Source organism: Bos taurus, chromosome 3 (assembly GCF_002263795.3).
Source record: "Bos taurus isolate L1 Dominette 01449 registration number 42190680 breed Hereford chromosome 3, ARS-UCD2.0, whole genome shotgun sequence".
NCBI lineage: Eukaryota > Metazoa > Chordata > Mammalia > Artiodactyla > Bovidae > Bos > Bos taurus.
Genome location: NC_037330.1, coordinates 65836591 through 65861701, shown reverse-complemented (window position 1 = coordinate 65861701; position 25111 = coordinate 65836591).

The window sequence follows — 25111 nt, the reverse complement described above, 5'->3', positions numbered from 1 at the left end:
CTGCCTCAATGAGACATTGCTTTCACTTGCCTTCCAGTGTATCCTGCTGCTTTGGTTTTTCTCCTATTACCCTGAACACTCTTCAGTTTCATTTGCTGGTCTCTGCCACTCCAGTACTCTTGCCTGGAAAATCCCATGGATGGAGGAGCCTGGTAGGCTGCAGTCCATGGGTTCGCGAATAGTTGGACATGACTGACTGAGCAACTTCCCTTTCACTTTTCACTTTCATGCATTGGAGAAGGAAATGGCAACCCACTCCAGTGTTCTTGCCTGGAGAATCCCAGGGACGGGGGAGCCTGGTGGGCTGCCGTCTAGGTGTCACACAGAGTCGGACATGACTGAAGTGACTTAGTAGTAGTAGTAGTAGTAGTATCTATAAATGGTAGAGGCCTTGAGATTTAGCTTCTCAAAGTTTTTTTTTTTTTTTAACTCATTTCTGGGTAATCTAATCCAATATTCTGAGTTTAAGTGCTGTCTAAATATCTAAAGATTTTCAAAGTTACATATCCAAGTGAGTTCTCTTCTAAGCTTAAAATATATATATTCAGCTACTTTCTTGTCAGTATCACTAAGGTGTTTAATAGGCATGTCGACTTTAAAGTCCCAAACTGGGCTTAGAATCTTTTCATCTCTCTTAGCAAATCTCATCCTCTAAAATGGATCACTATAGCTGATAAAGTGATCCTAGAATATAGGAGAAAATGTATTAATATATTCTCTACACATAATCTTTAAGCTGCATCACATTACTCCTTAGCTCTACATGTTTTTTTATTCCCATCAGGGTAAAAGTCAAAGTCTTAAAAAGTTTGTAAGTAAGGCAAATATGTTTATCTTGGAAACCAGAACACTTTGAGGAGTAAAAGAAGACATTAAAACCCATTAAGGTAATATTTTAAAATACTTGCTTATGAATGGACAAATTGAATTAATTTTATTTGTAGACATAAGATAATCATATTTAAGAATTATTTCAAAGACATTTTTTCTCCCCAAACAATCAGTGTTAAAGCAACATTTAAACGCTAAATATCTCACTTAAAAATTATTAACATAATCTGAAAAATTATTCTCGGTACATCTTTGCATACTTTAGTTGTGGCTTAGTCATAATTATCTCTAATACTATGTCACTGGTACCTCCTTAAGTATATATTATAACATGAGTTTATTAGTTTCATTAAATTTTTTTCAAATAGCCTTCAAATTTGCATTATATGGCTAATTTGAAAGTGATGAATCTTTCAATGTGTTCTTGTTTGCAAGCTGTCAATAATTTCAATTTGCTAAAACTTCAGATATGAAATTTGGAAGGAAGTCCATTTGTTGAATAAGTTAACTATTTCGTTTCTTCTTGTTTTGAAAAAAAAAATCAACATTTAGAGGATTATTTAAACAAATACCAATTATAGGACATTTAGCTTGATTGACAAAGCAGTTGTTCAAAGAGCCAAACACTTTCAAAGTATTGTTGATGTGGGCAGCAAAAGAATAAGTTGCTCTCAGATAGAAATGTATTTGTTTGAAGATTTAAATTCTTTATTTTTAATTTATATTTATTTATTTTTGAATTTTTATTTTGTATTGGGGTTTAGCTAACCAGGTGGCACTAAAACTGCCTGCCAATGGAGGAAACCTAATAGACATGGGTTCGATCTCTGGGTCGGGAAGATCCCCTGCAGGAGGAAATGTCACCCGACTCCAGTATTCTTGCTTGAAAAATCCCATGGACAGAGAATCCTGGTAAGCTACAGTCCAGGGGGTTGTCAGGCACAACCTAGCAACTAGGCACACACACACACACACACGTAGCCTAAACAGAACTAATTTCAGAGTTAATTTAGAATCTAGTACATGCAAACCTCAGTCTATTCTGACTCTTGATCAAGAGTATTCCACTCTATGCAGTGGAAACTGCTTCTCAATTTTACCATGCAAGCTATTCAAAGAAGGCTATTGCCTAAAATCATCTACTAATGGACCTATGGCCTTGGCCTTGCCTATCTAGTATAGTTCACTATTACATTTTGCTTTAAGATTTTCTTGGTCTGACCCCATAGACTGTAGCCCACCATACTCCTCTGTTCATGGGATTTCCCAGGCAAGAATAACTGGAATGGGTTGCCATTTCTTTCTCCGGGGGATCTTCCCAACCCAGGGATCAAACCTAGGTCTCCCGCATTGCAGGCAGATTCTTTAGCATCTGAACCACCAGGGAAGCCCACTAAAGAGTGTAATTTCAGGTCCAGGTAGCTTTGCTGTGGTTAGTCTCTGATTGGACATAAGTGAGGAGAGCACATCTTTCTCTTTGATCTATGAGTCCTTCGAGACAGCAGATTTTACTTCTGGGAGAATTGCTGGCACTTTTAGATGGGCTAGAAAAGATTCTAAATATCTGGTTCTACTGTTAGCTACGACAGTCCCTGGGGGTATCAACAGCAGGCTATCAGTCTGGAGGAAATTGAACCACCTGGGGGAGGGGAGGTTGCCATCAATCGTGGAGTTCAGCCTTGAGTGATGACATTTGGCAACAGGGGAGTTCTGAAAAGGGCTTATTTATGCACAGAGTGTAAGCAGCTCTGAGGATTTGTGTAAATATTTATATGGAGAGTGAATTCTGGGGAAATGGAAATTATCACAAATAAAGGGATAGTGACTTCAATATAATATAAGCTAAGTGTAACTATACATAGCCTCTTACTTTTGCCATTGGGTCAGTGAGACGTGAGGAGGTTCTCAGTGACAGAGTAGCCATACTAAGGCAGGGCCAAGGTGGTTAAGAGCTCAGAAGTTGGAAACAGGCTCATTGTGTTTTGATCCTGTCTGTGTTACATACTAGTTTTGTCTTTGTTAGTTTGGAAATGTAAATTAACCTCTTTATACCTCACTTTTCTTTTCTGCCAAACGTAGTGCCTTCCTCATTAGGGGGCTTCCCAGGTGGGGCAGTGGTAAATGAATCCACCTGCCAAAAATGCAGGAGGTGCAAGAGACTCGGGTTTGATCCCTGGGTCAGGAAGATCCCTGGAGAAGGGAACGGCAACCCGCTCAAGTATTCTTGCCTGGAAAATTCCATGGACAGAGGAGTCTGATGGGCTACTGTCCATGGGGTTGCAAATAAGTCAGATATGCCTGAGAGCACACATGGCAATGGCAATAGCCCTCTTTAGATTGTTTTGAGTTTCAGGGTCCCACATTATTTCTTATGCGTTTAACACACAGTGCCTGGCCCGCACGGTGTATGTGCGGTTAGATAAGAGTCAAGCAAGGAAATGGAAGAGAACAAGGAGAGTTATATTTATGTTTCTAAGAATAGCAGTGTGCCATGCTGAATTTGTTAGCATTTCATGGGCACTGTGCATCTCCTCAGTGAACATGACTGAACACCTCCTGTGGATCAGATAATTGCTTAATTGTGGCCCTCAGGCAATAAGCTCTACCGATGAGTGAGCCAAGCAAAGAGGGGCACTGGATATCTATGGTCTTCCATTAATCAGAACAATTGCCACCAGACCTCTGGCCTGCCTGAATATTTATCCATCAAGGTAAAAACATGCAGTTATCTGGTCTAAGGATGATCCTGAGTATGCTTAGGGCATTGCTAGATATTGAGACGCAAGTAGCCTGGTGGGCTGCTGTCTATGGGGTCGCAAAGAGTCGGACACGACTGAAGCGACTTAACAGAAACAGCAGCAGAGAAATTAGAAATTGGATATGGTGTCAGACAGAAGAAATGCCTGTATTATAGGATCATTGCGAGTATTAAATAAAGAAACACGTGAACAAAGCCTAACAGATAGGCGCACTGTGGGCTCCTGTTTTTCAGAAGTTGCATGTCTCAAATAATTCTTGCTGGTTCTCCAAAAACCTCAGTATCAATCAAATACACAGTGTCACTGACAAGAAAGTGCTTTGGGGATGCAGAAAAGCATAATGGCTTGACATTCAGGCTCTGGAGACATATTCCTACATTCAGATCCCAGCTCCTCTACTTACTAGCTGTGTGACTGAGGGCGGAGTCTGTGCTCCAAGTCCATATCTGTAAGTGGGAACAATGACAGCATCCACAGCATCACTATGAAGACTAAATGTACTAAGACATGGGCAAGCCCTGTCACTAATATAATAAGAGTGCAACAAATACCAGGAAAAAATAAAACAGGATCAGGAAAAATTCCACAGAAAGAATAAGAGCATGAGGAATTCAGATTTCTTTTTCTGTATGCTGCTGCTGCTGCTGCTGCTGCTGCTGCTGCTGCTAAGTCGCGTCAGTCGTGTCCGACTCTGTGCGACCCCAGAGACGGCAGCCCACCAGGCTCCCCCGTCCCTGGGATTCTCCAGGCAAGAACACCGGAGTGGGTTGCCATTTCCTTCTCCAATGCATGAAAGTGAAAAGTGAAAGTGAAGTCGCTCAGTTATATCCGACTCTGTGCAACCCCATGGACTGCAGCCTACCAGGCTCCCCCGTCCCTGGGATTCTCCAGGCAAGAACACTGGAGTGGGTTTCCATTTCCTTCTCCAATGCATGAAAGTGAAAAGTGAAAGTGAAGTCGCTCAGTTGTGTCCGACTCTTAGCGACCCCATGGACTGCAGCCTACCAGGTTCCACCATCCACGGGATTTTCCAGGCAAGAGTACTGGAGTGGGGTGCCATTGCCTTCTCCCTTTTTCTGTATAAGCATTATTAAAAGAGTATTTTTTAAAATTGATCCTCATTACCAATGGTTACAGTGTGGCCAGGTGCAGGAAAAGGCTAGAGTAAGGAATGTGATGGCAGCAGTTAAGTTAAAGCAGGAAGTTCCTGTAGAATTATCTAAATATATGAGATTCTGAGTTTAGGGTTGCAAGCGCATTTAAAGCTTCCAGTTGGTGGGTTTGAAATGCAGTCTTACCAAGACCCATGATTTCTTATTTGATCTGCTGGCCTGCCTTGGTCTTCAATCTCATTTCCCGTTCCCTCCATCCTCACCCCTCACCACACTCTTACCTTCTCTTTTCCTCAAATATCCCACATTCTCAACTCATTCCAGCCCACAACTTTTGTATTTGAAATCACTTCTGCCTAAAGTGCTCAGCACCTAGGCTCTCATGCCTGCTTCAGTGCGTCACTCAGGTCAGCATTCTCTGACCACTGATTTGAAAGTCCCCAGCAGATTCTAGCCACTTTTCATCTCCTCACCTATTTTCTTCATTGTACTTATCAGTGTGTAAAATTGCACTGTGCACTTGCTTCTTTGTGTATTGGCGACATAGACTCAGACATTATATTTTTCTGTTCCTAGAACAGTGCATGGCATACAGTAGGAGATCAATTACTATTTGTTATGGATGAAAAATATCCTGGCTGCTCAGCAGAAGGGGGCAAAAATTTACAGGAAGAGTATCTTTAGAGCCTGTGGCTGAACGGGCTGACAAACTCAGGGACAGACATTTTCAGGTATTCTCACTTCCATAGATGTTTCCTGTCTATTCATGAGGTTGTTTTGGTTCATCTTAAAAAGTGCATGCAACCCATATTCCTTCAGGTGTAGTTTGGACTTGGCAGGTTTATTATTTCTACCCTTTCTCTGCTTTCCATTCTTATTTTAAAATTCAAGACTAAAGCAACATTAATTAAATAGGTGAATGACAAAAAATAAGAATTTGGAACCTGTATGAGTTTTATGGATTTTTAGCATTTTGTTAATGTAGTATTTCAAATTCATGGATAGTAGATTGGCCTATTCAACAAATGATGCTGAGAAAACTAGTTAGCCTTTGGGGGGAAAATGTAATGAAAATCCATACCTCACTGAAATCAATTTCAGATAGAGCAATGCGTGTAATATTAAAAAGTAAAATTTTGACAACAGTTGAAGAAAATAGAAGTGACTATTTCAGAATCTTTGATAAGGGACAACTTTTCTAGGCATTCCATAAAGCCAGAAACCATACAGGACATGGTTGACCTACAAAACAAAACTTTTATAAGGAGCAATAAGTCCCCAAAACAAAACTCAGAGACTTTTGACAAACTGGAAACATCTACAAAACAATTTTACTGTATTAGAGCTCTATTTACACACACACACACACACACACACATGCACGCACATGCACACACACATCACTTACAGTTTGGTAAGACGACACCTGACCTTCTTAGGGCAGATGTCACTAGCGGCCCATCCATTAGTCGTCTTCCTTCCTTCTCATTTCCTCTATGCCAGTGTAGTCAAGTTCCCACCATAGAGGCGGAAATGTTCCCCAAACCATTCTTAGAAGCATCCCTACAGCAAGACCAAGAGAATGTGACTCAGGTTTGGTCCATGGGATTTGAATTGATATTGCAGCCATGAAATTAAAAGATGCTTACTCCTTGGAAGGAAAGTTATGACCAACCTAGATAGCATATTCAAAAGCAGAGACATTACTTTGCCAACAAAGTTCGTCTAGTCAAGGCTATGGTTTTTCCTGTGGTCATGTATGGATGTGAGAGTTGGACTGTGAAGAAGGCTGAGCACCGAAGAATTGATGCTTTTGAACTGTGGTGTTGGAGAAGACTCTTGAGAGTCCCTTGGACTGCAAGGAGATCCAACCAGTCCATTCTGAAGGAGATCAGCCCTGGGATTTCTTTGGAAGGAATGATGCTAAAGCTGAAACTCCAGTACTTTGGCCACCTCATGCAAAGAGTTGATTCATTGGAAAAGACTCTGATGCTGGGAGGGATTGGGGGCAGGAGGAGAAGGGGACGACAGAGGATGAGATGGCTGGATGGCATCACTGACTCGATGGACATGAGTCTGAGTGAACTCTGGGAGTTGGTGATGGACAGGGAGGCCTGGCGTGCTGCGATTCATGGGGCCGCAAAGAGTCGGACACGACTGAGCGATTGATCTGATCTGAACTTTCTAAGATTTGCTTTTTCCTGGAAAAGAGGGTCAGAATAAGAAACACCCCTTTCATTTTTAGCTAAACATTGTCATGTCTGCCTTGGAGCAGGATTTTGCTACATATGAGGGGTAAGCCAAAAGTTTCAAATCTGAAGATTAAGTTCATATGCTAAGAAATTCAACTTCATATTTTGTTTTTGTTTTGATTGAAAGATAATTGCATTATAATATTGTGCTAGTTTCTGCCATACATCAGCATGAATCAGTCACAGGTATACATATGGCCCCTCCTTCCTGAATCTCCCTCCCATCTCCCATCCCATCTCACTCTTCTGGGTTGTCACAGAGCACTGGGTTGAGCTTTCTGTGTCACGGGGCAAATTCCCACTTGCTGTCTATTTTACATATGGTAATGTATACATTTCCATGCTATTCTCCCAATTCATCCCACCCTCTCCTTCCCTCACTCTGTCCATGAGCCTGTTCTCTATATCTGTGTCTCCATTTTGAAAAGTAATTAAGCGTGTCAAAAGTTGAACATGATTTCATAATTTATCATTCTCTTAAATGTCCACATCACCTTTCTTCTCTAATCTAGAAGCCTAGGCAAATACACCCCTGAAGAAGGGCATAGCAACCCACTCCAGTATTCTTGCTGGAGAATCCCGTGGAGAGAGGAGCCTGTTGGCTACAATCCATGGGGTCACAAAGAGTCGGACATGGCTGAGTGACTAATACACACACACACACACACAGGCAAATACATCTACCAATAACCACATGAATCTGCCAAATATTTGAATTAACTATCATTCTGAAAGCATAGAGACTGAATTGACTGTCTGTGGGTCTATACATTGTGTAGAGTTGACATTCATAGCGTTTTCTAACAGTCAAACCACATGATATGCAGTATTCCAGGCATCTGAGACTCTTGTTAGCCAGTTGTTGTTGCTCAGATGCCAAGTTTTGTCCAACTCTTCACCATTCCATGGACTGCAGCATGCCGGGCTTCTCTGTCCCTCACCATCTCCTGGAGTCTGCCCAAGTTCATGTCCATTGAATCAGTAATGCCATCTATCCATCTCATCCTTTGTTCCCCTCTTCTCCTTCTGCCTCCAATCTTTCCAAGCATCAAGGTCTTTTCCAATGAGTCAGCTGTTCACATCAGGTGGCCAAAGTATTGGAGCTTTAGCTTCAGCATCAGTCCTTCCAAAGAGTCCTCAGAGTTGTTTTCCTTTAGGATTGACTGGTTTGATCTCTCTGCTTTCCAAGGGGCTCTCAAGAGTCTTTCCAGAACCACAGTTTGAAAGCACCAAAGAAGAATTGATGTTTTCCTATTAGCTAAGGCAGATGATAAAATAACATTATTTTTCTTCAACAAGATTGCTGTATCTAACTGCACATTTCTGATCTCTGTTTTCATCAGGTAAACATCCCAGCGCACTGTTTCTCTGGTCAATTTGTTCTCTGATATTCCATGTTCTTTGTAGTACTCTACACTACTTTGCCTTTGGGCTGTGGTTTTGTACCTTCTAAACCATCCACATCCTCTGGAGTTCTCTCCCATAATTGGCAAACTCTATTGTATCCTCCTCTGTCCATGGGATTATCTGAGCAAGAATAATAGAGTGGGTTGCCATGCCCTCCTCCAGAGGATCTTCCTGACCCAGGTATCAAACCTGCATTTCGTGTGTCTCCTGCATTGGCAGATGGATTCTTTACCACTAGCGCCTACAGTCCATAGGGTCACAAAGAGTTGGACATGACTGAAGTGACATGTAGGTATGCAAGCACTGTATCCTCAATGGATATCTTGATGTTCACTCCAATGGCATATCTTAACAGAGAACTGCCTCCCTGCAGACATCACTTCTGCCCTTTGCTGTTTACTCTTCATCCTCCAAAGTAATTCATGACCAAGAATTAGGCTTTGATGTCCCTTTTGATCTCCATTATTACCTCCTGCCCATTACTCTGCTAGTCTCTTGTAATAAATTCTTTTTCCTCAAGTCAATGATTGAAAGCTGTTGCCCAATTTATGGTTGTCACTTTGTATATTTTTCACTGCTCACAAGATGAACCCTTCAGTGTCCTGGCTTCTCAGTGCTTTGATCTTTTTAACTCCAGTGACTTTTTCTTGTACTTCACTTTAACAATCTACTCCTGTGATTGCCCCTGTGATGATCATGCCATCATCTCTGATATCTTTTCCTCTAAAATAAGTAATCTAAACCTTGCATTTTTTGTTATGTCATTTTATGTATGTGTGCTCAGTCACCCAGTCGTGCCCAACTCTTTGTGACCTCATGGACTGCAGCCTGCCAGGCTCCTCTGTCTGTGGAATTTTCCAGGCATGAATACTGGATTGGGTTGCCATTTCCTATTCCAGGGGATAAATTGCCGTCTCTTGCATCTCCTGCTTTGGCAGGTGGATTCTTTACCACTGCGCCACCTCAGAGCTCATGTGCTCATATATGTTCAGCTTACTTATTTCACAGTTCTTTCTCGCTATTCAGTACACTGTCTATATCACTTGTTCATTCTTACCCATTCATTACTTTCTTTGTCAGATACGTTTCATACCTGTCATCCAGTTTAAATTTTATGATCCATCATTTCAACAACATCTTAAACTTCTTTTTATGTTTTATCCTTATTGCATTTACCTGGAAATGTCCCCAATTCATATCAGCTTGACAGTCTAAATTTTTCCTGTTCTCACCGCATTAGCCATTACCTGCTTCGAGCTTCATGCCCTCTCCCACTTACCATCCTAAAAGTTTATTATCTAAATTTCTCAACATAATTCGGAGAAGGCAATGGCACCCCACTCCAGTACTCTTGCCTGGAAAATCCCATGGACGGGGGAGCCTGGTAGGCTGCAGTCCATGGGGTCGCTAAGAGTCGGGCATGACTGAGCGACTTCACTTTCACTTTTCACTTTCATGCATTGGAGAAGGAAATGGCAACCCACTCCGGTGTTCTTGCCTGGAGAATCCCAGGGACGGGGGAGCCTAGTCGGCTGCCGTCTATGGGGTCACACAGAGTCGGACACGACTAAAGCGACTTAGCAGCAGCAACATAATTGCCTAAATTTTCCCATTTCCTTCCCTCTAATTTACTCACTTATTTAGTCCTGTCAGCGTTTTCACCTCATCCTTCCCCCAAACAATACATGTTAAGTCTATAAATATCCCAATCTTTCTAAAATTTTTAGGCAATTATCAGTAATTTACTTGAACTTCATTAGGACTCACCCTTCCTGAAATAACTCTCTCTCTCTCTCTTTTTTTTTTTTTTGCTTCCATGTCATAATGTGCTTTACTTCATTCTTCTCAGGTCATGCATCCTGTTTCTTTTAGGAGATTCATTCTTCTCTACTTACCCAAGGAACACCGACACTGCCAGGGTCAGTATTAAGTAAACTCCGCTAATATTACACTATACATCAAAGCCTATATTATTAAAAACAATGGATTAAATTTTTCTCAATATATGAATAATTCTGAAATATATGTCTCTAGATTTAGCTACCTCCCACAGTGTCATGGTCCAGTTACGGGTTGGAAAAGATTTTCCAGACATGAAACAGAATGAGAGGGAAATAAAGTTTATTAGAATGGGAGATGCTGTTAGAATAGTGGGCAAGCTCAAGGGAGAACTGACATTGAACAGGGGTCCTTAGTCCACTTTTATACCCAGGGTGAAGGAGTGGGATAGGGTCTTGTGGGTCATTTGTGATTGGATGAGGCACGTATACTAGGTGGGGGAAGAGTAGGGCAAACACCTTCTCCTTATGGGGGTAGGAGGGGAGACAGGTTATACCATTCCATTAATAGTTACAACATGGGGGAGGGAAGGGCAATAAGGGTCTGGATTTTCCGTTCCTGCAAATTCCAAGACCCTCCTTAGTTTTATCTGCTCTTTCATTCCTGGGTCCCCACACATAGTTGCTTACAAGTATATGCAGATGCTAGTTAATAGTGTCTTTCAGATATAGTAAAAGCACATTAAAAGAAATATGGCTGAATGTAAACAAATGACTTCTACCTATCTCCCCAGAAAAACAACCAAAAATATGTGTTAACACAGGTCCTCTTCCAGTGACCCAACCCCTCTGTTTAGTTGTATGCATTAGAAATGCTCCAAGTCTTGTACATAATCAAATCCTATCAATTTCAGTTTCCACAAACCTAGGATACCAACGTTTCTGTCCGGGAATATTATTCTGGTGTCATAACCTCTCCCGCCCTTCTTCTAGCTCGCAACTGTCCCACTCAGCATAGTTTCCATAAACCGGATTATGTTAACTCACTCTACAACAACGGCTTTCTCTTTAATTAAAAATGTTTTAAGTGGTCTACAGTTATCTTGTGTGTATATCCAATATCTCCTTTTCAGCTTCATTGTACACTTATCTTTCAAAAGAAAGAGTCAATGCTAACTCAAAGATTTGCCCTAAAAAATATTCATAGATGGCATTGACATTTCCTGAGACAGAGAAGAGAGGCTGAGGCTATTGTCATTATTTTGTGGTTTTTGTCATTGTTTGTAGTGGTGGTAATTTTTTGGAAGTACCTATTTAACATCAAAATGGAGATGTTAGGTAGGCAATTTGATAGATGATTTGGGCAATTAAAGAAGAAAGTGTCAATGGATATATTAATTTGGGAGTCATTTTATGAAATTACCTATAAGTGAATGTTAATCGAGAAAAGGCTCAAAGACTGAGCTCTCGCACAGTGTCCTGGCTTCTCAAGCAGGGGAATCAATCTGGAATCTTGATGAAAAGAGGGATCCAGCAAAAAGAAAACTAGGGAGTTGTCAGTGTGAGAAGCGAGAAAAAGAGTAATGGTGCTCCAGAAACTAAGTCAAGAAAGAGTAACAGTGTCAAAAATGCTGACTATTCCATCCTTTAGTATTTAATTGTCTTTCATACACCTTAGAAAAGGTGCAAAATATAACTTAAGTACAAATAAAACCCAACACATTTTGGAAGAGGTTTTTTTTTTTTTTTTTTAATGTCAAGACATAAACAGGTAGAAAGCTCTTGTGATACAGAGCAGAAGAGTAGAAATCAATCATTCATTTAACTCAGTATAATAATATCCTCTTGGGGCTTTGCTTACAAGGTGATGTAAAGACAAATATGAGGATCTACTTAGGATCTTCATATTTCCAGTCAATTTCAGAAATGACTATGGGAGAACTGGAAAGGTATGCTACAGCTAGATGACATGGAAGAGGAATAGAGATGGAGTTCAAACATAATCATTTAGGCTTTATCTGTTAAAGTGGTTTTGTTCATATCCATTGGATCATAAGGCTAGGCTCATACACACGAAAGACAATGTATGTTGTTTAATGATAGAGATGTATAATGTAGACACATCCGTTAGGTGTTAAACTACTGTTTCTTACCTTCTGTTAAACCAATTTGAATTGGTGATGGCTTGAAGGCCATCTCCTTGTTCTTCATCCATAAAATCTGAAGACAGACCAATCTGTTTTCATGAAGTGCATTAGTGAAAATATAATCCATTTTAATGCACGGCTAAAGCACATCAAGAAAATCATATCCCCTGTTCCTATGTGTGGTGTAAAAGCTGCTCAGGGCTACTGTGTCCTCAGGATGTGTATGTGGAGCCACCATTAGTATTTAATAGGAGCTGGGCATGTGCATCAGGAAGATAATATTATAGTGCCTGAGAATGTGGAAAGAGCTATATAATATTAGGGCTTTTTTGTGCAATAGACATAAAAATGATTGAAATCCTGGTTTAAGGAAAAGAATGTATTCACTTTAACTGTCTTCTTTGGTGGTATTTATAGAAACAGCTTTTATTCTTCTCCAACAGCTTTCCTAACGGTGGAAAAAATAAGTCATTTCAATATGATGCAGTATAATCTATAAACCCTTAGCCCACAATTGTTCCATGTACCATTGAAGTACAAATAATCATCTGGCTGGAATCTGGAAGGCAGTTGACAGGGCCTACCTAAAAATTTCCTTTAAATTGAGGACAGAATTAAAAGATTCTTTTGTGTGTTTCTGTGCATATATGTGTGCATATATGTGTGGAATGATTCTATACACATTATGATATGGAAGTAAGACAATGAATGGTCTAATTCAAATAAGAAATGTTTCATTTTCTAAATGTTGATTTGCTCAAAGAGACTGTCTTTTCAAGGTTGTTAGCTTAAAAAATTTAAAACACTGCGTGCTTCCAGCCTTTCTTCTTAAATTTCCTCTTTCCAGTCATAGGAAGATAAAAATACTTTATTAAAAAATATCCTAATAAGCCTGTGATTGATTAAAATGGGGAAATTTAAAAAGTTGTAATTATCTTTCCACAATTATTGTTAAGCTTCACGTGATGAGGCTTACTGGCCTCCATTACATTTTTTAAATCGACTGTCCCAGATCCTAAGGTTCAAATTCAATAAGCACTTCTTGTTTGAAGTAGAACTGCATTCCTGTGGACTGTTTCCTTAGGTGAGATCTCTAAATAAAGAAGAGTCTTTTCCCTTCTTTTTTGTCTTAGGAGGTGGTGGGTGGGGATGCTGGGCTGGGAGGCCTTATAAACCACAATGTCTAGAGTCTGAACAGCTTATCAGATAGTTTATAATACTCACCTGAGAGGCATGACCTTTTAGCAATTGTCTTTAGATTCTCCATGCACTTTGTTAGTAGCTGTATTGTTAAATTTAGATAAATCAACACTTGCTTCTCCTGAGGACTGTGTCTTTGCATTTTGCTCTATACCAAGTTCAAGGTAATTAAATTTTTAAAATTTAATTTTCTTTCTCAAACACCATATGTGCTCTTTTGATTGTGTTTCTGTGAGAGAATTGTGTTTCTAAAAAGTCAGCCCTATTATTATTTAAAATCTATTTGAATTTTACAACTCCAGGTTACTTATATTGGAACTCTTTAGTAAATCCTAAATGAATGACCTTGTCCATTTATATTTCTGTGATTTGTAAGGTACAAATATGAATACATATTTCATTCTTATGTATGTACCATAAACTGGAGTTTGGGGGAGATTTTGTAAAAAAAAAAAACGTGGCCATTAAAATATGTTAAAATGTAACAACAAAAACAAAAACCACATTTGCATGAGACTTACATCTATTCGTTCTTCCTATGATTGATTCCTTGCAATTTTGTTCTCTCTTTATCCTTACAAACAACAAACAAAAAACCTTTCTTTTCTTCTTTTTTTTTAAACTATTTTTGCATCTTTCAATATGGGAAGTACATATTTACTCCATGTTCTGAGTGTAAACTATTTTAGTTACATAGTAGCCAACCAGGTGTTCCATTTGTATCTTTAAGAATGGTTATTGAGGATACATTCCAGCAATTAGTTCTGTTTAAAATAATCCCAGTTGACAGAATTTTGCTGATTATTCCAGCGTTAGAACCTTCACTGTCTGCCTAGCACTACGTGAAATCTGTGACTCACAAACGCAGGGGCGTGTTTCACAGCAGCAAAGTACAGGTGGAAAGTTGATCCTCGTTGTGTTCTGCAGGCCCATACAAGCCCCGGCACTCCCTTTATTTTCTTCGACCAGTTCTCTTTTCTTATTCATCTTCATTAAAAAGAATCTTTTATTTTCCTTTGTGACTATTAGTAGACTCTCTCAGCTAATCATTTCTTGGCTTGGAAAATGTAGGTTCATTCAGAGTCTGAATCTCTTGCTTTTAAAATTTTATCCAGCAGGTGGCACTAAAACACTGTAAAAAGATAGAATCACAGCTCCCAGTTTTAAACTATCGCCTGAAAAAAAAACTTCTGATGGGTCATGAAGTTGGTACATATAAAAAAGGTATGGTTGCAAACAAAGTACATTTTGCATTTGAAAAGTCTTAACATTGCATACATTTAAGCTATTACCAATAATTTAGCCAAACCTTCTCCTCATCTGTACAAAAGAAATCAATATTCTTTCAGAAATGATAGGAGTGTGTATGAAAGTGTTTGTCTCTGCTGGGGAGAATTAATTGAGACAGTTTTTGTCTCCAAAGAGTTGCTAAGTGTTGTATAAAATATTATGTTAAATCTGCATAAAATCAGAATTAAAAATGTATTTATTAGTATCCATATGGTTATGTTCTCATTTCAACACAAGGGAATCGGTGTGCATACTCTAACACCTATTAGTATTAATGGGAATTATATGTGTAAATCCCCAAGTCCCAGTGCATTGAGATGAAAATCTCCAAAAGGATTTTAAATTCTGTATTTGTATAGTTTTCAGTTATGAAGAAACTCGAAGTGTGGAAGTTGGTCTTATATCTTTAAACTTAGTAGGGATAAGCTGCACCTGAAATAACAGACTTTGAAATGTTATTTATTCCAGTTAAACATTCAGTTTTAGTGCAGTGATCAATTCAGAGCCAAAAACTAGAGAGGTTTCTCGGATTGCCAACCCCAAGTCTGGAACTCAGCCATTCCCAAAGAGCTACCACAGCTGTTCCCATAGTAGCAGAGGTTGCTCCTGGGTCTGGCTTCCAAGAAGAAATAGCTTCCTTTCCATGCCAGTGTGAACACATGAAAAACAGCGAAGCTTTCTTCTCATTCCCAGTGCTTATCTCTGCAGCTCCTTCTGCCTCACCCAGCAGGGATGCTCAGTCTCTCTTGCACCTGTGACTCCCAGGCTCTTCAGAACAGCACCTGGATTTGTGCTGGTCCCCAGTGACCCTGTAGAAGTAGGTTCTCTCCAGAATGTTCCAGGCACAGGGAGCAGAGGAATGTCAGCTGCTTTGCCGCCACCAGCTCTTACTGACTGACACTTCTGGTTTGGCACTGAACCAGGAGAGTGAAGAGAGGGTTTTGACAGCTAGGAGATCTTCTGCCTTACAGACCTAGAAGATTCCTGTGCCAAGAAAGAAACCCTTCCTTGCAGGAATGCAGAGAGTCAGCCAGTCTTTTTCTCAACTGTCTTTCCCAGCTCTGCTTTACTGAGCTTCACTCTGCCTCGATGACTAATAATAAATCCAATCGTTTGAAGAATCTGTGTGGTCTCCATCCAGCTGCATTATCTTTCTCCCATGGTCCCAGAGGCTTTCTGGCCTTCGTTAAAATCCCTTCTGTCCTTGAGAATATACTTCCAGTAGCGGGAGACTTCAGGTTCCGTCACTGGATGAGTTGACTAGCCAACATTTATTGAGTACTGATGATATGGCCAGCACCATTTTATGCTGATTATATGAGGAACAGGGGAAAATATTCTTTTTCCATGTTTTCAACCCTCTTGATTCTGACTACCTGGCTTTGAAGTAAAATATCCTCTCTTTTCTTTCCTTCTAGGTGGGCTATGTCTACCATTCCTATCTCTGCTTGCTGTATTTGCCAAGGTGATAGCTGTCACAAAGTTACTGGCCTTTTGTATTTAATGAGTGGGTTTTAAAAGAAATCATTAGAGACAGTGTATGCTATGGAGAGATAATTACCTCTGGTTTTAGGAAAAGATAAAAATGAGTCTTTTATGTTAGCTTGAAAACTCACCCTCATTTATATCTTGTTGTTTTTTAATTCCTGTGTAAAAGGAAATATTTTTTCTTCTCTATTTTTGCTCAGGACAGGATGGAGAACTCTAACATGGGTACCGTGTGTTTGGTAATGATTTGCTTCACTGATAGAGCAAATTGGTTGTTGACAATGGTTGACTGCAACTGACACTGCCTAATAGAGGAAAGAGGCATTTTATTGATAAAAAGACAAATGTACCCAAACTAGGATTTGTCCCTTTAAAAGTATTGACTATAAAATGAAGATCTTGCACCTTTTAGATTTGAATTCAATCTGATATTGCAATTACTTTTACTATCACCCCTTTCATGTTTTCTGAAAGGGCATACACATTTATTCACAAGGAAAAAAAAATGCTACCCCTTAGCAGATTCCTTGCTGAGGAATATTTACACACACCCACATGCAAAGAAAAATTCAAAGCAAGAGATAAATGTACTCTAATTTTAAAGAGCATTCCTAGGTCATTGCTAAAAATGTTTGATTTGAAGTCAGTTCTTCCAAGTTGAATATAACATTATTTCTTTAGCAGAGGATCCTCCATTCATATCTCATTTACTGTATTTAAATCCTTAACCTCTAACACCAATTCAAATAACAGTCTACTTACCAGCTTCAACTTTTGGGTCACTGTTCAATGAGAAGTGACAGGCAGTAAAACAGAGGACTTAATGGCAGGTGGGTAACATATGTTGAAGAAAGCCTTCATGACTTGTAAATAGCCAGAGTTTATAAATTATCTATTACACAATTATTTTCTGAGCACTGTGCAAGGCAATTGGGGCAGGGGCCGAGATATTCACCATTCTTAAGAGTTATCACTGTTCTCAAGACACTCATGGTCTGGCAAGACAGGCTAATATGAAGGAAACTACAGGAGCTAAAACTGCCATAAACAAGGTGATTCTAAACATGGCATACTTGCTCAGTTCATTCGCTCAGTCATTTCTGACTCTGTGACCCCATGGACTGCAGCATGGCAGGCTTCCCTGTTCATCACCAACTCCCAGAGCTTACTCAAACTCATGTCCATCAAGTCAGTGATGCCATCCAACCATCTCATCCTCTGTTGTCCCCTTTTCCTTCTGCTTCCAATCTTTCCTAGAAACAGGGTCTTTTCAAATGAGTCAGTTCTTAGCATCAGATGGTCAAAGTATTGGAGTTTCAGCTTCAGCATCAGTCCTTCCAATGAATATTCAGGACTGATTTCCTTATGGCAGAAAGTGAAGAAGAGCTAAAGAGCCTCTTGATGAAAGTTAAAGAGGAGAGTGAAAAAGTTGGCTTAAAGCTCAACATTCAGAAAACTAAGATCATGGTATCTGGTCCCATCACTTCATGGCAAATACATGGGGAAACAGTGGAAACAGTGGCTGACTTTATTTTTTGGGACTCCAACATCACTGCAGATGGTGACTGCAGCCATGAAATTAAAAGATGTTTACTTCTTGGAAGGAAAGTTTTGACCAACCTAGACAGTATATTAAAAAGCAGAGACATTACTTTGTCAACAAAGGTCCATCTAGTCAAGGCTATGGTTTTTCCAGTGGTCATCTATGGATGTGAGAGTTGGACTATAAAGAAAGCTGAGCACAGAAGAATTGATGCTTTTAAACTGTGGTGTTTGAGAAGACTCTTGAGAGTCCCTTGGACTTCCAGGAGATCCAACCAGTCCATCCTAAAGGAAGTCAGTCCTGGGTGTTTATTGGTAGGACTGATGTTGAAGCTGAAACTCCAATATTTTGGCCACCTGATGTGAAGAGCTGACTCATTTGAAAAGACCCTGATGCTGAGAAAGATTGAGGGCAGGAGGAGAAGGGGACGACAGAGGATGAGATGGTTGGATGACATCACCAACTCAATGGATATGAGTTTGGGTGAACTCCGGGAGTTGGTGATTGACAGGGAGGCCCGATGTGCTGCAGTTCATGGGGTCGCCAAGAGTTGGACATGACTGAGCGACTGATCTGAACTGAACTGATTTCCTTTAGGATTGACTGATTGGATCTCCTTGTAGTCCAAGGGACTCTCAAGAGTCTTCTCCAACACCACAGTTCAAAAACATGAATTCTTTAGCACTCAGCTTTCCTTGCAGTTCAACTCTCACATCCATATATGACTACTGGAAAAACCATAACTTTGTCTAGATGGACCTTTGTTAGTAAAGTAATGTCTCTGCTTTTTAATGTGCTGTCTGGATTGGTCATAGCTTTTCTTCCAAGGAGCAAGTGTCTTTTAATTCATTGCTGCAGTCATCATCTACAGTGATTTTGGAGCCCCTAAAAAGTCTCTCACTATTTCCATTGTTTCCCCACCTATTTGCCATGAAGTGATGGGACTGGATGCCATGATCTTAGTTTTCTGAATGTTGAGTTTTAAGCCAAATTTTTCACTCTCTTCTTTCACTTTCATCAAGAGACTCTTTAGTTCTTTTTTGCTTTTTGCCATCAGGGTGGTGTCATCTGCACATCTGAGTTACTGATGTTTCTCCCTGCAATCTTGATTCCAGCATGTGCTTCATCTAGCCCAGCAATTTTCATGATGTATTCTGCATATAAGTTAAATAAACAGAGTGACAATATACAACATTGACACTGAATACATATCTTCTTGCTAATCTTCACAACCACTTTACGAAATATATTATTATCTGAATTTTACCAAAGAGATGATTAAGGCTCAAAAAGATTATATTAGATGACCAAAATGTACCTTATTCTTTTTTCAAACTTTAAACTTTTAATTTTGTCTTGGGGTATAGCTGATTAAAAGTATTTCGATAGTTTCATGTGAACAGTGAAGGAACTCAGCCATAATGTATGTGTATCCATTCTCCCCGCAAACCCCATTCCCATCCAGGCTGGCACATAACAGTGAGAAGAGTTCCAGGTGCTATACAATAGGTCTTTGTTGGCTATCCATTTTTAATATACAGTGTGTACATACATGACCTTCCCAAACGTCCTAACTGTCCCTTCCCCAGGCAATCATAAGCTCTTGTCATATTGAGTGAAATAAGTCAGACAGAGAAGGCAAAATATTGTAGGGCATTCCTTATATGTGGAATCTAAAAAGAAATGATACAAATGAACTTGCAAAACAGAAAGAGACTCACAGACTTAAAGTGTACCTTATTAAGTGACATCATTTGAACCCAGACTTCCCAGGCGGTGCAGTGATAAAGGATCCACCTGACAATGCAGGAGACCCAGGTTCGATCGATCGCTGGGTGGGGAAGATCCCCTGGAGAAGGAAGTGGCACCCCACTCCAGTATTCTTGCCTGGAGAATCCCACGGACAGAGGAGCCTGGTGGGCTATAGTCCATGGGGTGGCAAAGAATTGGACATGACTGAGTAGCTAACACACCACAGACACACACACACAGACACACAGACACACACAGACACACAGACACACACACACACACATTTGAACTCAGGATTATCAGACTTTTTATGCTGAGGTCTTTCTCCCTGTCTTGCTATTTCTCTCTCTTCAGAATACTCATGATCAAGGCAAATTTTCTTCCAGGAACACTGATAATGATAAACAGGTAAGACTTCATAGAGAAGGCTTCCCTTGGGACTGTGAAATATATTTTCTTGGCACATTTCATTAGTTAATTTAAAAAAAAAAGTGTTGGACTGTTGCTAGGTAGTTTATATTTTATTCTATTTCAAGTTGGGAAAATACCTCACTTCAAAGCTTTGTTTTTGGTATATATTCTTTGTCGGGTGGATCACATTGTAGGCAGTTTGGAGAAAATGTTTATAGCTATACAGGCTGAGAATCTGGTCCTTCCCCAACACATATTTTAGCATATAGCAAAACAGCCACCATATAGTCCTGCTGTTCATGAAGCAAAGTTTGATTCTGGGACATATAAACAGGAGTGTAACTATAGCAAACATGAGTTAATCCTCTCACAATCCTCAGCATTTATAAAGCTTTTTTCGGAGCCTCCTGTTTAGAGCTGACCAAAACAATTTAAGCAGATATGTGGAACCTGGAGAGAATCCCAAGGAGGAAGTCCAGAATAATGTAAAGACTCTCCAGTCTGCCTTGTGCAAGGAAAGAAAGCAATTCGACAAACATTCCTGGGCAAGGAACCCCAGAGGGAAAGCACAGTCCAAAGAGATCCACGTCTGTTGTATTAATTAATACGTCCATGGTTCTTTGCCCCATTCTGGGTACAAAGTAGCACTTCAGTCCATATGTAATGAATTGAATCAAGGGCCTTAGAACCTGACTGGATGTAAACCTGAGACCGTCAATAGAAGGAATAGGAGATAAGTGATATAATAAATGTATAAAGAAGGAGGGAAGAAAGCAATTCTCTTTGACTAGATAATCACTGAAGGCTTCATGGAGTCTAGAGCTTGAGATAGGCTTTGGACTATGGGGGTGTTTCCTATAGGATAAAGAGGGAATATGCATGTATGGGTGTAGAGTCAGTCTGTCAAAAGACATAACAGTAAAGAGTTTATGCTGTACTGATGGAATGGGGGATGGTAGGGTTGTAACAAATTACACGGGGAATGTGACACAGAGGAAACAAGCCTGGAAATGAAGGTGATGTCAGGCTACAAAAGGCTTGAATATCGCAGTAAGGATTTTGTGTTTTATTCCTTAGGCAGTGGAGAAAATGAGAGTTAACATTTATTGAACTATGGTTCTCAAGTTTAATAGTGGGTAAATATACAATTTACAAACATTATCTTACTTAATCCTCAAAACCTCACTGAGACTTAGAAGAAAATTGAAGTAATATTCCCAAAGTCATCTATCTGGCTGATAGCATATCTGTCTGAATCTTGATATGACTCCAGAGCCAAGACTATTAACTACTATATTAAGCTGACTTTTGTCAAAAGCTTTTGGAGGTGGAAGTGACACTATTAGGACCATACGATCACTTGACATATGATGTGAGAGAGTGGGAGTGAAACCACGCTGGTAAAACCAGTTAGATTATTGCCACAGTCCAAGCAAACTATCAGCTAAAGCATAGCTCTAGAAACGGTGGTTCAGGGAAAATGGGATATAAAAGTAGCATAAAAAGTAGACTAAAAAGGACTCAAATAGGTTGAATTTGGAGATGTGGTTATTATTAGTGTGCTGTGTTTAGTCCCTCAGTCGTGTCCAACTCTTTGTGACCCCTATGGACTGTAGCCCACCAGGCTCCTCTGTCCATGGGGATTCTCCAGGCAAAAATATTGGAGTGGGTTGCCATGCCCTCCTCCAGGGGATCTTCCCTACCCAGGTCTGCCGCACTACAGGCAGATTCTTTACCATCTGAGTCACCAGGTAAGCCCTGTTATTAGTACTATTTGTTAAAAAATTCCATTCCTTTCTCTTTCCAGATGCATTAAGTGCCCTTTCTGTCTTTCTGTAGTTGGGTGGGATCATGTGGTTAATTTGAGACAATAAGTTCTGCATGGAAGTGAAGTGTGTAATTTCTTGCCCAAATATTTAATCACCAATGTATGACCCCTGCCGCCCCCCACCCCACCCCAGAGCTCTAGCTTTTTCTTATCATTGTGAATTGCACTATTTGAGAAGGTGATTTCTCTTTCAGCCTGGTCCTTGGATGCTTAAGTTTTATTTGTTACTGCAGCAAACCTAGTCTGTCTTGACTGCTACAGAGGAGGCAGAAACTGCTGCTGCTGTTCTGGCAATTCTGTGGATTGTAGCCTGCTGGGTTCCTCTGTCCGTGGGATTTCCCAGGCAAGAATACTGGAGTGGGTTGTCATTTGCCTCTCCAGGGGATCTTCCCCACCCAGAAACCAGGCCTTCGTCTCCTGCTTGGCAGGTGGATTCTTTAGCACTGAGCCACCTGGGAAACCTGGCAATTAGCTGACATTTATTGAGCATTTACATTGTGGTATGCTCTGCTCATAGTAATTACCTAATTTGGTTCTTAAAAGGAAATCTACTATAATATAAATGTAAATTTTATAATATGAAAGTAAGCTATACAAGCAAAAATTTTTACTATGTTTGAAGGTGAGAAATGAGAGACAAGTACAGCAGGGAAAAAGGAGATGAGGAATGCTCTCAAGGTAGGCAGTTGCAAGTTCCAAATGAAGCCATGAAAGTGAGGGTGTGGACCATGTGAATATGTGGTAAGGGGTGGAGAGAGTTTTTGTGTCAGGGAATACAGGCAGTGTGTGTCTGTATATATATATATATATATCCCCCGCCTCAAAGCTCCCTGGTAACAGTGCTAAGCATAAAGCCAGCTGCAATGAGCAGGTTTATAGCTCATTGGAGTCACAGGGGAATTTACATGGTAGTCACTCTGCCAAACGGTACACAGATCTGAAAATTCAGCACTGAAAATAGAAGAGCACAGGCCCCCAAGCTACTCTTCAGATTTTAAGCCATTGTTGAGGTTGTGTTTAGAACCTGAGTATTACTGTGGGTGATAACACTTTTTTTTTTTTTTTTGTCCATTGTGAGTTAATTATTTTGAAAAACTCTTAAGCTTATGAGAAAGTCTTTCTTTGATTGCTGATAAGCTGACTCTTGTTTTCCTCGGGTCAAATAGGCGAAGTTATCCAAGTTAGTTTGATTGCCTGATTGAAGGCTACTGGTTCAACTAATACGTTCTTTATATTACAGAAAGGAAAGAAAGGAAAAAAAGAAGAAGGGAGGGAGGGAGGAAGGGAATCAAAAGAGGAAACTAAAGAAAACTGACTCTCACTTGTTAAAAATTGGAACATAAGCCTTACTTATTATCCCCCACACAAATGTTTATCTAATTATCTATGGATCAATTAGAGAACTGGCTCTGATGCTAGTCAGTTCATCACATTCATATTTCTTTATTCTCACCTCTATTACTTTAGTCTCGAGCTCTCCTGCTCCCCAGTCTATCTTGCTTACATTTTGTAATATATTCCTAGTGTTTCTCTTTGCTTTTCTGTTACCTGGGGCAAAATTCAGCAGTGCTGCCTGATAAACATTCCTCAAGTATCACTTTCATGATGCCATTGTGTTAATTAGGCTTCCAGAGCCAAAGAATGGAGTTTTGCTCTGATTGCCTTACATACAAGGAGACTCTTGTCCACTCTTAGGACTGTGATTTCATAATGTGATTTGGCTACAGATTTCCTCTTTTTAACTCTTCCTTTCCATTGAACTGTCCCTTATGCAATCGATCTGATTGCTTTAACTTATAATAATCATCATTATTCACACTGGGTAGTCTTTATCCCTGGGCTGGGTACCCACTCTGACCCAGTTAGTTATCAGTTTAGTGCCAAGAATTGTCTATCTTTTCTTCCTGAACCAGCGCTTCTGGCTGAGGGTACCTGTAACTTTCCTGTTCAAGAACCTAAAGTGATTCTCTGCTATGACCATAAAAATGTTTAAACTTTCTCTGGATTTCAATTTCCCTGATAACAGGATGCTTCCCTAACTTTTCAACTTTATTGTTGACTACTCTAATGTGTGCTAACTGCCCTAGGGAGGCCAGTGCTCACTGCCAAGGTGGGACTGTGCGTGGTCCCATCTTGACACCCTAGTCCAAAATGCTTATTCCACAAAAGCCATGCACCTCATTCATTTCCTCTATTTACACCTTTCCCTGGTGGCTCAGATGGTAAAGAATCCGCTTGCAGTGCAGGAGACCTGGGTTTGACCCCTGGGTTGGGAAGATCTCTGGAGGAGGTCATGACAACCCACTCCAGTATTCTTGCCTGGAGAATCCCATGGACAGAGGAGCCTGGTGGGCTTCAGTCTGTGGGGTGCAAAGAGTCGGACATGACTGAGCAACTAGGCACAGCACAGCACACTTGTTCTACAGGCTTCCCAGGTGGCTTAGTGGTGAAGAATCCTTCTTCCTATCAGGAGACATAGGAGACACAGGTTCGATCCCTGGATTGGGAAGATCCCCTGGTGGAGGGCATGGCTATCCACTCCAGTATTCTTGCGTGGGAAATCCCATGGACAGAGGAGCCTGGCAGGTTACAGTCCATGGGATGGCAAAGAGTTGGAGATGACTTATCAACTAAACCACCACCCCCAGCACTCATTCTACAAGGATCAGGTTCTATCACCTTTATTCTGAGGATTTTGTCCTATGTTGATCCTCTGTTTTTGTTATCTTCTTGAACATTATAAATATTATGTCCTATTATTTATGACTTCTTATTCAGTTTCTTTATTTCATGTGTTTTTTACACAATAATTTGTTTTCTAATTGGTGTCTCTATATTGTATTGCTTAGTACTGTCCTTCTGCTTAATAGGGGCATATACTACTGTGGTTGTGTGACATAGTGCCCAATCCAGTTCTAGACACCTAAACAGTGCTCAAATGACCATTATGTAGACAATGTAAAACAGAATCAGTTCAGTTCAGTTCAGTTCAGTCGCTCAGTCGTGTCCGACTCTTTGCGACCCCATGAATCGCAGCACACCAGGCCTCCCTGTCCATCACCAACTCCCGGAGTTCACTCAGACTCACATCTATCACGTCGATGATACCATCCAACCATCTCATCCTCTGTCGTCCCCTTCTCCTCCTGCCCCCAATCCCTCCAAACATCAGAGTCTTTTCCAATGAGTCAACTCTTCTCTTGAGGTGGCCAAAGTACTGGAGTTTCAGCTTTAGCATCATTCCTTCCAAAGAAATCTCAGGGCTGATCTCCTTCAGAATGGACTGGTTGGATCTCCTTGCAGTCCAAGGGAC